Genomic DNA, 14,329 nt, shown 5'->3' with positions numbered 1-14,329 from the left:
ACCTTGTGAGCCTTCCCAGCTGCGCGCACCATGTCTAGTGTGTACTGCCCGCTAGAGAGGAGGAGGAGGAGAACGGAGTACAGCAGCAGAGAGAGGTGACCAAATAACGGAGATTTGGGCGTTTTAAATTTTTATTTTTTACGGCGTTCACCGTGCGCATTAAATAACTATATATTGTAATAGTTCAGACTTTTACGAACGTAGCAATACCAATTTTGTTAACTATTTTTATTTTTTACATTACTTTAGGGGGAAAATGTTTTTTTTTTAAAATGTTTATATTTTTTGTATTTTTTTTCACCACTAAGGATTTTTTTACATACTTTATTAGCTCCCTAGGGGACTTGAACCAGCGATCGTTAGATTGCTGGTACAATATACTGCAATACTAATATATTGCAGTATATCGTCATTTTTACAGGCTTCTGTTAAAGGGAATGTGTCGATAGAAATTATAATTTTTTTTCAGTTAAACAATTAGTATTTGAGTGATTACACATTGTTTTAATTGTTTTAATTTTTTCACAAGTCATGAAATATTATAAATTAGATTTTAATATATAACATTTCCATGTGCTGGCCACTAGAAGGAGCAGTTCCCAAAATTGCAGCATGGTCACTGTGGTAAAGCAACCTCATTGATTTATGCTGCAAATTTGGGGTGGACACACTCTCCTCTAGTGTCCTCACAAAATCCCCCCCCCCCCAGTTCTTCTGGCTAGTGCCAGGCGAAGGAAGGGTTTGGTTGTCTTAAAACCTCCTACACTGTGTGCCACCATTTTCTGAGCGACTGCACAGTGTAGGAGGATTAGATACAGGGCTCAGCAGACAGTATCACACGAACATACACGAACATAATACACACATCACATACGCGAACATAAATTACCTGCTCCTGCCGCCGCCTCCACTGGTCTACACTCCTATTCCTTGCACCTTCGCTTCGTTTAACATATGGCCGAAAGCCACATGAAAATGGCGCCCGATTTTGCTGTACGAACGAGCTTCGTTTTGCTCTGTGTGGGAGCGGCGCTTGCGCCGTTCCCACACAGACGGCGTATTCTTCTGAGAATGGAACGGCACCCATTCGTATTCTCTACGGGGTTGTATGTGCCGTATAGCATCTCTGTATGTGTCGATAATCGACACATACAGAGATGAAAAAAAATATGGCAGCCCCCATAGAGAAGTAAAAGTTTGAATACAATAAAAAGTATTAAATGACAACACTAATAAATAAATTTTTTGTTTATATTTTATTAAAAGCAATATAATTTTTTTTAAAAATCATGACACCTTCTCTTTAAGCCCTGCCACAGCCTAGCTTCTTTCACTGCACAATCAGGCATCATTTACACGAGCGTAATATACGCGCGTGCGACGTGCGTGCTTTTCACGCGTGTCGTACGCACCTAAATTAGTCTATGGGGCAGTGCAGACAGTGTGTGAATTTTGCACATGTCCTATCTTTGTGCGCTGTTCGCGCATCACGCAACCATTAAAGTCAATGGGTGCGTGAAAACCACGCATGCCGCACGGAAGCACTTCCGTGCGAACTGCGTGATTCGCGCAACAGCTGTCAAACTCTGAATGTAAACAGAATATCACCACGTGCTTTTCTGTTTACAAACATCCAAACGGAGTGTCATAATTATGGCGCAACCGCGCATCTTACACTGACGACACACGCAGCTGTGCCTTTTGCGCACGCAAAATGCCGTGTTTTTTGCGTGCGCAAAACGCACACACTCGTGTAAATCAGGCCTCACACTGTAACAATGGGCTGGAACAATGAGAAGAGTATGACGCTTATCGGTCGCTGATTGATCACTGATTGGTCAGCTTCATACACTTCTCTTCTCTTCACAACACCCAGTTGGTAAAAAGTAAAAACACGCCCAGTTGTCTATTAAGAAGTTAATTAGCATGAATCTAAAATTGCTCATAACTTGCTAAAAAATGATCGTATTTCAAAATAAAAACCACTGCTGTTTTCTACATTACAGCGCCGATCAGATTATGTAGGAGATAGCGCACTTATAATCTGGTTACAGAGCCTCTTTAACAGAGGCAAAGTCAAGGCAGTCCTGGGGGCCCTCACTAGGCCCCTGGGCTGCCATAACAATAGTCGTCACCCCCCGATCTCACAGCGGGGGGGGGGGGCGATGAGCTGTCGGAGTGGGCCGCCCCCCTCTTTTCAATACCTCAGATGCCGCGGTCGCGATTGACCGCAGCATTTGAGGGGTTAAGCAGCCAGGAACTGCGTGATCACCACTGTAAAATACAGCTGACACCCGTAGCATATGGAGCGCGCTTAGCGCGTGAGCGCGCTCCAAACATCACCCCCTGCACCTGTACGTAATAGCACATCTGGGTGCACGAAGGGGTTAACTTTACTTGTATTTGCACAACGCCGAATTCCAAGAGCTGTAACTTTTTCATTTTCACGTCGATGTAGCCATATGTGGGCTTGGTTTTTGCGGGACAAGATGTAGTTTTCATTGGTAGTATTTTGGCGTACATTGGACTTATTGATTAACTTTATTTTTTATGGTGGGAATGGGAAAAAAAAACGAATTTTGCCATTGTTTTTTGCGGTATTTTTGGACAAATACCGTTCATCCGGCGGTTTAATTAATTGGTTAACTTTATTGTTTGAGTTGTTACAATCACGGCGATACCATATATGTGTATGTGTTTATTTTATTTTTTTACACTTTTACTAAGTAAAACCACTTTTTGGGGAAAAAAGTGGGTTTTATTGAATTTTTACTGTAATCTTTTTTTTTTTTTTCCCATATACTCTATTTAACTATTTACCTCTTTGTTGTTTTTTTTTGTCCCACTAGGAGACTTCACTTTGCGATCTGCTGATTGCTTTGTATGCTTAGTATACCAAAGCATTATTGCCTGTCAGTGCAATCTATTATGCCATGCCTCTGGCAGTTGCTGAACGCAGACCTGGGGGCCTTTGTTAGGCCCCCGGCTCCCATGGAAACCCAACGGCGCCCCGCGATTTCTTTGCGGGGGCGCCGATGGGGTGACAGAGGGAGCTCCCTCCCTCTATCAAACACATTAGATGCCACTGTCGCTATTGACAGTGGCATCCAATGGGTTTAACTGCCGGAATCGGAGCGCGCTTCAATTCCGGAAGCTGGGGCAGGAGCCAGGCTGTGTATAACAGCCGTTCTCCTGCCGCTGATCGTGTGGGTACACTGGCAGTACCCACAGGATCAGATTGATGAATATATCCATCGCTATGCGGGAACTAACACCTGCTTGCAACGGATATATCTGTCGCTCGTCGTTAATGGGCAGAACAGGGCCGTCTCTAGCACCGGGCCAATGGCTTGAAAAGCAGAGGGTTGCAGCAAAGATGTGTACTCAGGTTTTATCGAATATCTCTGCACCAGGGATAACAGCTAGTTCGCGGCATCGGGATCCTGACTCAGTCCCCCTGCACTCAATTGTATCTGTGTCCTTAGGAGGCGGAGTGAGCAGTGAGCAGTCTAATTAGCACTAGCAAGGGAAATAAGGGCCTGTTCACATCACCGTTCTTTTCCGCTGAGGGGTTCCATCGGAGATTTCCGTCGGGTTAACCCCTCAATGTAAAGGCAAACGGAAAGCTTAGCTTCCGTTTCCCTCACCATTGATCTCTATGGCGACGGAAACCTAGCTAATGGTTTCCGTTTGTCACCGTTGTGCTTGCTATTCCGTCGACTGCGCTATTGATTCCGTCAAAACAATGGAACCCTGTTACAATGATGACAAACGGAAACCATGGTGAGTTCAATGATGAGGGAAGCTAAGGTTTCAGTTTGCCTTTCGTTGAGGGGTTAACCCGATGGAAACCTCACACGGAACGCCTCAGCAGAAAGGAACAGTCATGTGAACACAGCCTAAGTATCAGTTCTCTGCCCCGCTATTCAGCGCTATTCTTGTAATGCAGGCAGCGTGATGACATCTATAAGGGGCTCTATGTGGGGCACGAACTTTAGGGGGCACTGTGAGTGGCATGACCTTCAGGGGGCACTGTGAGTGGCACTATTTTCATAGGGCACTGTGAGTGGCACTATCTTCAGGGGGCACTTTGAGTGGCATTAGCGTAAGGGGTTACTGTGAGTGGCATATTCAGGGGCACAGTGTATGCAGCTTTTATATTGAGGGACATAGTTTAGGGCACCATGACGATGTTATCATAGTGTAATGATGGGGGTAGGGAAACTGACAAGTGAGCCCTAATCTACCCGCCACTCAGTCCCTGCCTACTTGCAACGACCCGCCCTAGGCGACGGGGTACAACTGGGCGACGGTCCCTACGCTCAATAAGTGCACGACAGACAAACAGACAAGGGTACACAGAAGCTAAGGGGAACGGGGCAGTTGCCCACGGAAACACCGTGAGCAACAAGAGTAGTAAACGAGCCGAGCCAAACCAGAAGAGTACGAGGTACCAAACGCAGAGCAGGAGAGTAGTCAGTAAGCCAGGGTCAATATGAAGCAGGGACAAATAGTTCAGAAGCTGCAGCAGGGCCAGGAAACCAAACGAGAAGAATCACAAGCAAGGAGGAACAGGAAAGGCAGGTATAAATAGACAGAGGGCGGGAGCTAGCTCCATCTGGCCAGGCTGTGATAGGCTCTCCCACTCCTAAGCCTGCCATCCTGAGTGGTGGAAGATGGAGTCAGTCTCACAGACATAGAAGCAGGTGCAGATTGATTACCTATGGGCGTTGATACAGAAGCTGTGCCTGGCAGATCCTTGATAGTACCCCCCCTTTTATGAGGGGCCACCGGACCCTTTCTAGGTGGACCTGGTTTATTGGGGAAACAAAGGTGGAACCTCCTGACCAATATCCCAGCGTGAACATCCCGGGCGGGTACCCAACTCCTCTCAGGCCCGTATCCTCTCCAATGGACCAGGTACTGGAGGGAGCCTTGGACCATCCTGCTGTCCACAATCTTGGCCACCTCGAATTCTACCCCCTCAGGGGTGAGAACAGGGACCGGAGGTTTCCTCGAGGGAGCCAAGGACGGGGAGCAGCGTTTAAGGAGGGAGGCATGAAACACGTCGTGTACTCGAAAAGAAGGCGGCAATTCCAGTCGGAAGGAGACAGGATTGAGGACTTCAATGACCTTGTACGGCCCTATAAACCGGGGAGAAAACTTCTTGGACGGGACTTTAAGGCGCAAATTTTTTGACGATAGCCACACCAGATCCCCGACCATAAACAAGGGGTTAGCAGAACATCTTCTATCTGCCTGAGTTTTTTGTATGCTCTGGGACGCCTCTAGGTTCTTCTGAACCTGGGCCCAGACTGTGCACAGTTCCCGATGAACGACCCCTACCTCGGGATTGTTGGAACTACCAGGTGAAATGGAGGGGAACCGTGGATTAATCCCAAAATTACAGAAAAAGGGGGAGACCCCTGACGAGTTACTGACCCGGTTATTAAGGGAAAATTCGGCGAGGGGAATGAATGAGACCCAATCATATTGACAGTCAGAGATAAAACACCTTAAATATTGTTCTAGAGACTGATTAGTCCTCTCAGTTTGGCCATTAGTTTCAGGATGGAAGGCAGAGGAGAAGGACAGATCAATCTCCAACTTTTTACAGAAGGCTCTCCAAAACAATGAAACAAATTGTACACCTCTGTCAGAAACAATATTGACAGGGACCCCATGGAGACGCAGGATGTGTTTGACAAACAAGGTAGCTAACGTCTTAGCATTGGGTAGTTTCTTGAGGGGCACAAAGTGGCACATCTTACTGAAGCGGTCTACTACAACCCACACCACCAACTTGCCTTGAGATGGAGGCAAATCGGTGATAAAATCCATGGAGATATGGGTCCAAGGTCTCTGGGGAATGGGCAAAGAACGTAGTAAGCCCGCTGGTCGGGACCTGGCAGTCTTGGACCTAGCACACACTTCACAAGCTGCGACGTAGGCCTTAACGTCTTTAGGCAACCCAGGCCACCAATAGTTTCTGGCAATGAGGTGCTTGGTACCCAGGATGCCTGGATGACCAGATAGTGCGGAGTCATGATTCTCTCTAAGTACCCTTAGCCGGAATTGCAGGGGAACAAACAGCTTGTTCTCAGGAAGGTTCCCGGGAGCTGAACCTTGATCAGCCGCAATGTCAGAGACTAAATTAGAATCAATAGAGGAAATGATTATACTTGGAGGCAAAATACAAGCAGGATCTTCCTCCGAAGGAGTACTGGCCATGAAGCTACGCGACAGTGCACCAGCCTTAATATTTTTAGACCCAGCCCTATAGGTAACCAAAAAGTTGAATCTGGTAAAAAATAACGCCCATCGAGCTTGTATCGGGTTTAGCCTCCGGGCATATTCTAGGAAAACCAGATTCTTGTGGTCGGTAAGGACCGTTACCTGGTGCCTAGCCCCCTCCAGGAAGTGGTGCCACTCTTCAAATGCCCATTTAATGGCTAAGAGTTGCCAATATCATAGTTACTCTCAGTGGGCGAAAACTTCCTGGAGAAGTAGGGACGGAGATGGGTGAGGGACCTGGTACCCTGGGACAAGACAGCCCCCACTCCCACCTCGGACGCGTCAACCTCCACGATAAATGACTCCATTTGGTTGGGCTGAACCAGCACCGGGGCCGAGATAAAGCACTTCTTATGGACCTCAAAAGCCTGGACAGCCTCAGGAGGCCAGTGGAGGAGATCAGCACCTTTGCGAGTGAGATCCGTAAGAGGCTTAGCGATGACCGAGAAGTTAGCAATAAATTTCCTGTAATAATTAGCGAACCCCAGGAAGCACTGTAACGCCTTCAGGGAGGTAGGTTGGACCCATTCCGCCACACCCTGGACCTTGGCGGGGTCCATGTGGAATTCATGAGGAGTGAGGATTTGACCCAAAAATGGTATCTCCTGCACCCCAAACACACATTTTTCGGTCTTCGCAAACAGTTTGTTTTCCCGAAGGACCTGGAGGACCTTCCTGACATGCTCAATGTGGGAGGACCAGTCTTTGGAAAACACGAGTATGTCATCAAGGTACACTACAAGAAATACCCCCAGGTAGTCTCTTAAAATCTCATTTATGAAATTCTGGAAGACCGCGGGAGCATTACACAACCCAAAGGGCATGACGAGGTATTCGAAATGACCTTCGGGCGTGTTAAACGCAGTCTTCCACTCATCCCCCTCTTTGATGCGGATAAGGTTATAAGCCCCCCGTAGATCAAACTTAGAGAACCATTGGGCCCCCTGAACCTGATTAAAGAGATCAGGAATCAGAGGAAGGGGATACTGGTTCATTACAGTGACCTTATTCAAGCTTCGGTAGTCAATGCATGGCCTAAGACCACCATCCTTCTTCCCTACGAAGAAGAAGCCAGCACCTACCGGAGAAGTAGAGGGGCGAATGTAACCCTTGGCCAGGCATTTCTGGATATACTCTCTCATGGCTTCACGTTTCCATGAATTGAGCGGTGTGAGGGCTTATTTTTGGCAGGACGAGCTGTAGTTTTTATTGGTACAATTTTTTGGTAGATGAAAATTTTTGATCACTTTTTATTACATTTTATTTAGAGCTTTGGTGGCCAAAAACAGTGATTTTGGCGTTTTAAATTCTTTATTTCTTACGGCGTTCATAATGCGCTATAAATGACAATTTTACTTTATTCTGCGGGTCGGTACGATTACGGAGATACCATATGTATATAGTTTTTTTATGTCTTGCAGCGTTTGCACAATAAAATCACTTCTTTATAAAATAATTTATTTTCTGTGTCACCATATTCTGAGAGTCGTAACTTTTTTATTTTTCAGTCAAAAAAGCGGTGTAAGGGCTTGTTTTTTGCGGGACAGGTTGTAGTTTTTATTGGTATTATTTTCGGGTACATGCGACTTTTTGATCACTTTTTATTCTATATTTTTATTCTATATTTTGAGAGGGATAGTGATTCTGGCATAGTTTTTAGTTTATTTTTTTTGCGGCGTCCACCGTGCGGTAAAAATAACATTATAGTTTTATAGATTGGGTCGTTATGAACGCGGTGATACCAAATATGTGTACTCTTTTTTTAACGGTTTCATTTTTTCCCTATAATAAGAGACTTATTATAAGAAAAAAAAATCTTTGATTTTTACACTTTTGTAAAACATTTTTATTGACTTTTTTTTACTTTTTTCTTTACTTTTTACACTGATTGCTGCTAGAATACATTACACTACCTAGGTAGTGTAACGTATTCCAACTGTCAGTGTGACGTCACAGTAACTGTACGTCCCTGTGCCTTAAGACACTGGCCGCATGGACGTACAGTTGCGTCCTCGTGCGAATAAGGGGTTAAGCCCTGCCTGTCAGAAAGACGATATACTGCAATACAGTATCAGTACCAGTGTGGGAGACTGTCTGGGAATCCGTGGTGCTGTTGACTTTTTATTATGTCGTTTAGAATTTGTTTCACAATCGATAAAAAATAAAAATAGACTAAAGCTTTAAAAGTTAATAGCCATTCTAAGCTTAAATGTGCCTTTTCTCGTCAAATCGCAGATATATAACACTTTAAGGCCTCGCTAGTACGAGTGTGGGAGACTGTCTGGGAATCCGTGGTGTGGTTGACTTTTTATTATGTCGTTTAGATTTTGTTTCACAATCGATTAAAAAGGTCTATGGATTAAAGCATTTAACGTCAATGGCCATTCTAAGCTGAATGTACCTGTCTCGTCAGATTGCAGAAGTTACACAGCTTAAGGCCTCGCTAGTACCAGTGTGGGAGACTGTCTGGGAATCCGTGGTGCAGTTGACTTTTTATTATGTCGTTTAGATTTTGTTTCACAATCGATTAAAAAGGATTATGGATTAAAACATTTAATGTCAATGGCCATTCTAAGCTGAATGTGCCTGCTCTCGTCAGATCGCAGAAGTTACACAGCTTAAGGCCTCGCTAGTACCAGTGTGGCAGACTGTCTGGGAATCCGTGGTGCGGTTGACTTTTTATTATGTCGTTTAGATATTTTTTCACAATCGGTTAAAAAGGCCTATGGATTAAAGCATTTAATGTCAATGGCCATTCTAAGCTGAATGTGCCTGCTCTTGTCAGCTCGCAGATGAATAACACTGTAAGACCTCGCTCGTTCCAGTGTGGGAGACTGTCTGGGAATCCATGGTGCTCTTGACCTATAGTTATGCTGTTTAGAATTTGTTTCACAATCAATTAAATATAAAAATAGACTAAAGCTTTAAAAGTTAATGGCCATTCTAAGCTGAAATGTGCCTTTTCTCGTCAAATCGCAGATGAATAACACTTTAAGACCTCGCTAGTACTAGTGTGGGAGACTGTCTGGGAATCCGTGGTGCGGTTTACGTTTTATAATGTCGTTTAGATTTTGTTTCACAATCGATTAAAAAGTTCTATGGATTAAAGCATTTAACGTCAATGGCCATTCTAAGCTGAATGTGCCTGCTCTCGTCAGATCGCAGAAGTTACACAGCTTAATACCTCGCTAGTACCAGTGTGGGAGACTGTCTGGGAATCCGTGGTGCGGTTGACTTTTTATTATGTCGTTTAGATTTTGTTTCACAATTGATTAAAAAGGACTATGGATTAAAACATTTAATGTCAATGGCAGTTCAAAGCTGAATGTGCCTGCTCTCGTCAGATCACAGAAGTTACACAGCTTAAGGCCTCGCTAGTACCAGTATGGGAGACTGTCTGGGAGTCCGTGGTGCAGTTGACTTTTTATTATGTCGTTTAGATTTTGTTTCACAATCGATTAAAAAGGCCTATGGATTAAAGCATTTGATGGCAATGGCCCTTCTAAACTGAATGTGCCTGCTCTCGTCAGATTGCAGAAGTTACACAGCTTAAGGCCTTGCTAGTACCAGTGTGGGAGACTGTCTGGGAGTCCGTGGTGCGGTGGACCTTTTATTATGTCGTTTAGATTTTGTTTCACAATCGATTAAAAAGGCCTATGGATTAAAGCATTTAATGGCAATGGCCCTTCTAAGCTGAATGTACCTGCTCTCATCAGATCACAGAAGTTACACAGCTTAAGGCCTTGCTAGTACCAGTGTGGGAGACTGTCTGGGAATCCATGGTGCTGTTGACCTATTGTTATGCTGTTTAGAATTTGTTTAATAATCGACTAAAAATAAAAATAGACTAAAGCTTTAAAAGTTAATGGCCATTCTTAGCTGAAACGTGCCTTTTCTCGTCAAATCGCAGATGAATAACACTTTAACACCTCGCTAGTACCAGTGTGGGAGATTGTCTGGGAATCCGTGGTGCTGTTGACTTTTTATTATGTCGTTTAGAATTTGTTTCACAATCGATTAAAAATAAAAATAGACTAAAGCTTTAAAAGTTAATAGCCATTCTAAGCTTAAATGTGCCTTTTCTCGTCAAATCGCAGATATATAACACTTTAAGGCCTCGCTAGTACGAGTGTGGGAGACTGTCTGGGAATCCGTGGTGCGGTTGACTTTTTATTATGTCGTTTAGATTTTGTTTCACAATCGATTAAAAAGGACTATGAATTAAAGCATTTAATGTCAATGGCCATTCTAAGCTGAATGTGCCTGCTCTCATTTGATCACAGATGAATAACACTGTAAGACCTTGCTCGTTCCAGTGTGGGAGACTGTCTGGGAATCCATGGTGTTGTTGACCTATAGTTATGCTGTTTCGAATTTGTTTCACAATCGATTAAATATAAAAATAGACTAAAGCTTTAAAAGTTAATGGCCATTCTAAGCAGAAATGTGCCTTTTCTTGTGAAATCGCAGATGAATAACACTTTAAGACCTCGCTAGTACCAGTGTGGGAGACTGTCTGGGAATCTGTGGTGCGGTTGACTTTTTATTATGTCGTTTAGATTTTTTTTCACAATCGATTAAAAAGGTCTATGGATTAAAGCATTTAACCTCAATGGCCATTCTAAGCTGAATGTGCCTGTTCTCGTTAGATTGCAGAAGTTACACAGCTTAAGGCCTTGCTAGTACCAGTGTGGGAGACTGTCTGGGAATCCGTGGTGCGGTTGCCTTTTTATTATGTCGTTTAGATTTTGTTGCACAATAGATTAAAAAGGACTATGGATTAAAGCGTTTAACGTCAATGGCCATTCTAAGCTGAATGTGCCTGCTCTCGTCAGATCGCAGAAATTACACAGCTTAAGGCCTCGCTAGTACCAGTGTGGGAGACTCTCTGGGAATCTGTGGTTCGGTTGACTTTTTATTATGTCATTTAGATTTTGTTTCACAATCGATTAAAAAGGCCTATGGATTAACCCCTTAACGCTCCTTGACGTACTATTACGTCATGGTAAGCGCCCTGTTCGCGCTTCATGACGGAATAGTACGTCTCGGGAGTAACGGCCGTTTCGGCCGTCCTCTCGACACATACAGGAGCTGTGACAGCTGCTGTCTCGTACAGCAGCTGTCACAGCTCCTACAGCGGGCACCGATCGCTGTGTCCCCGCTGATTAACCCCTGAAAAGCCGTGTTCAATAGCAATCACGGCTTTTTAGGGGTTAAGCTGCCATCGCCGGCCTGCTACACGATAGCGGCCGGCGATGGTGACTATGGCAACCAGACACCAAACAATGGCGTCCGGCTATGCCATAGACCGAAGCCTAGTGGGTCCTGACGAAGTCAGGACCCACTATGCTTGCTGTCAGTGAGTAGCTGACAGTTCTAATACACTGCACTACGCATGTAGTGCAGTGTATTAGAATAGCGATCAGGGCCTCCTGCCCTCATGTCCCCTAGTGGGACAAAGTAAAAAATTTAAAAAAAGATGTGTAAAAATAAGAAAATAAAAGATTTAAAAGTAATAAAAGTAAAAATCCCCCCTTTTCCCTTATCAGTCCTTTATTATTAATAAAAATATATAAACAAACAAATAAACTATACATAATTGGTATCGCCGCGTCCGTAACGGCCTGAACTACAAAATTATTTTATTATTTATTCCGCGCGGTGAACTCCGTAAATTAAAATAATAATAAACCGTCCCAGAATCACAATTCTTTGGTTACTTCACTTCGCAAAAAATGGAATAAAAAGAGATCAAAAAGTCGCATGTACCTAAAAATGGTATTGATGGACACTACAGTTCGTTACGCAAAAAATAAGTCCTTGCACGGCTTTATTGATGGAAAAATAAAAACGTTATGGCTCTTAGAATAAGGTAACACAAAAAGTGAATGATTGTTTACAAAACGTATTTTATTGTGCAAACGCCATAAGACATAAAAAAAAATTATAAACATCTGGTATCGCCGTAATCGTATCGCCCCGCAGAATAAAGTGAATATGTCATTTATAGCGCACGGTGAACGCTGTAAAAAAAAAATAGAATAAAAAAAACAATAGTAGAATTGCTGTTTTTTAGTCACCGCGCCACTTAAAAATAGAATAAAAACTGATCAAAAAGCCGCATGCACCCCAAGAAAACTACAATGGATTCCTCAAGGTCTCTAGTTTCCAAAATGCTGTCACTTTTGGGGGGTTTCCACTGTTTTGGCACCACAAGACCTCTTCAAACCGGACATGGTGCCTAATAAAAAGGAGGGCTCAAAATCCTCTAGGTGCTCCTTTGCTTCGGAGGCCGGTGCTTCAGTCCATTACCACACTAGGGCCACATGTGGGATATTTCTCAAAACTGCAGAATCTGGGCAATAAATATTGAGTTGCGTTTCTCTGATAAATCCTTTTGTGTTATAAAAAAAAATGGTATAAAAAGTATTTTATGACAAAAAAAAAAGTAGATTTCACCTCTACTTTGCTCAAAATTCCTGTGAAACACCTAAAGGGTTCATAAACTTTCTAAATGCTGTTGTGAATACTTTGAAGGGTCTAGTTTCTAAAATGGGGTGTTTGATTGGGGTTTCTAATATATGGGCCCCTCAAAGCAACTTCAGAACTGAACTGGAACCTAAAAAAATAAATAAATTAGGCAATACTTCGCTTCTTACATTATACTGATAATGAGCCGTGCCCACCCCGAGATGACCACAGTTTTGACCGTTTGTATAAATGGAGACCCCTATTAGACCGTTTCAGTGCCCGGTTTTCCCAAGCATACACCCCCTAGAAGTGTATTTCTATTGATGAGTCCTTGGTACATTTTAAAGGGAGGGTTCAATTCCGCGAGTACCTGCCGGGTAAGAGGGCAAGGTATGGCGTAAAGATGTATAAGCTGCGAGAGCATCAGGGTATACCTACAAATTTAGGATATATGAAGGGAAGGACACCAGTATTCAGCCCCCAGAATGCCCCCCCCCCCCTTACTGGGAGTTAATGCAAAAATTGTGTGGGATTTGGTGCACCCACTGCTGGACCAGGGTCACCACCTCTACCTGGATAATTTTTATACCAGCGTCCCACTCTTCAACTGCCTCGCTTCCAGAAGTCCTGCGGCATGCGGCACTGCTAGAAGAAATCTGAGAGGCCTCCCTAAGACTCTGCAGGGCAAACGCTCAGAAGGGGTGAGAGCAGGGCACAATCCAGCAGCAACATATTGTGTTTCAAGTACAAGGACAAGAGAGATGTCACACCAGTACCCATGTACCTGTACGAGGTACCAGTACAGAGACCCCCAAACCAGACTGCATCCTGGACTACTATAGGTACATGAGAGGGGTGGACTTGTCAGATCAAGCCCTGAAGCCCTACAGCGCTATGCGGTGTGGTATAAGAAGCTGGCCGGGCACATCATACAGATGGCATTGTACAACGCGTACGTGCTACATCGATGTACAGGCCAGACGGGAACTTTCCTGGAATTTCAAGAGGTGGTTATCAAGAAACTAATTTTTATGGACCAAGAAGGGGGGGGGGCACCCAGTACTTCTGGAGGCGAGGCCACACGCATCATACCAGGGCAACACTTTCCAGGAGAAGTTCCCCAAACTGGCAAGAAAGAAAAAAGTCAAAAGAGGTACAAAGTCTGCTATAAGAGGGGGATAAGGAAGGACACAATATATCAATGTGACACATGTCCCGAAAAACTAAGGCTCCGTATGAAAGAGTGCTTCAAAATTTATCATACATCCCATGATTTTTAATCTACCCCAGTTTTACTTACCCCGATGCACTTGGCACATCTTATCCCCCCTCGTCTTTCCCCTCTGAGCCCTGCTGCGTGCCCAGGCAGCGGATTACAGCCACATGTAGGGTATTGACGTACCCGTGAGAACCCACATTACAGTTTATGGGGTGTATGTCTCCGGTCAAAATGCTCACTACACCTCTAGATGAATGCCTCAAGGGTGTAGTTTTTAAAACGGGGTCACTTCTTGGGGGTTTCAACTGTACTGGTACCTCAGGGGCTACTGCATACATGACTTTG

At 44.2% G+C, this 14,329-nt stretch overlaps 5 pseudogenes; all 5 read left to right on the top strand.

Annotated features, from left to right (window-relative positions):
• Positions 1-8,667: 8,667 nt before the first annotated feature.
• LOC142747165 (5S ribosomal RNA) lies at positions 8,668-8,785 on the top strand (annotated as a pseudogene).
• Positions 8,786-8,852: 67 nt separating this feature from the next.
• On the top strand, positions 8,853-8,971 carry LOC142744998 (5S ribosomal RNA; annotated as a pseudogene).
• Positions 8,972-9,411: 440 nt separating this feature from the next.
• Positions 9,412-9,530, top strand: LOC142746373 (5S ribosomal RNA; annotated as a pseudogene).
• A 439-nt stretch (positions 9,531-9,969) lies between these two features.
• On the top strand, positions 9,970-10,088 carry LOC142744617 (5S ribosomal RNA; annotated as a pseudogene).
• Positions 10,089-11,088: 1,000 nt separating this feature from the next.
• LOC142745803 (5S ribosomal RNA) lies at positions 11,089-11,207 on the top strand (annotated as a pseudogene).
• Positions 11,208-14,329: the final 3,122 nt, after the last annotated feature.

Source organism: Rhinoderma darwinii, chromosome 2 (assembly GCF_050947455.1).
Source record: "Rhinoderma darwinii isolate aRhiDar2 chromosome 2, aRhiDar2.hap1, whole genome shotgun sequence".
In the NCBI taxonomy this organism is placed as follows: Eukaryota; Metazoa; Chordata; class Amphibia; order Anura; family Rhinodermatidae; genus Rhinoderma; species Rhinoderma darwinii.
The sequence above is the reverse complement of the archived record's forward strand: the minus strand, read 5'-3'. Positions and strand labels throughout refer to the sequence as shown.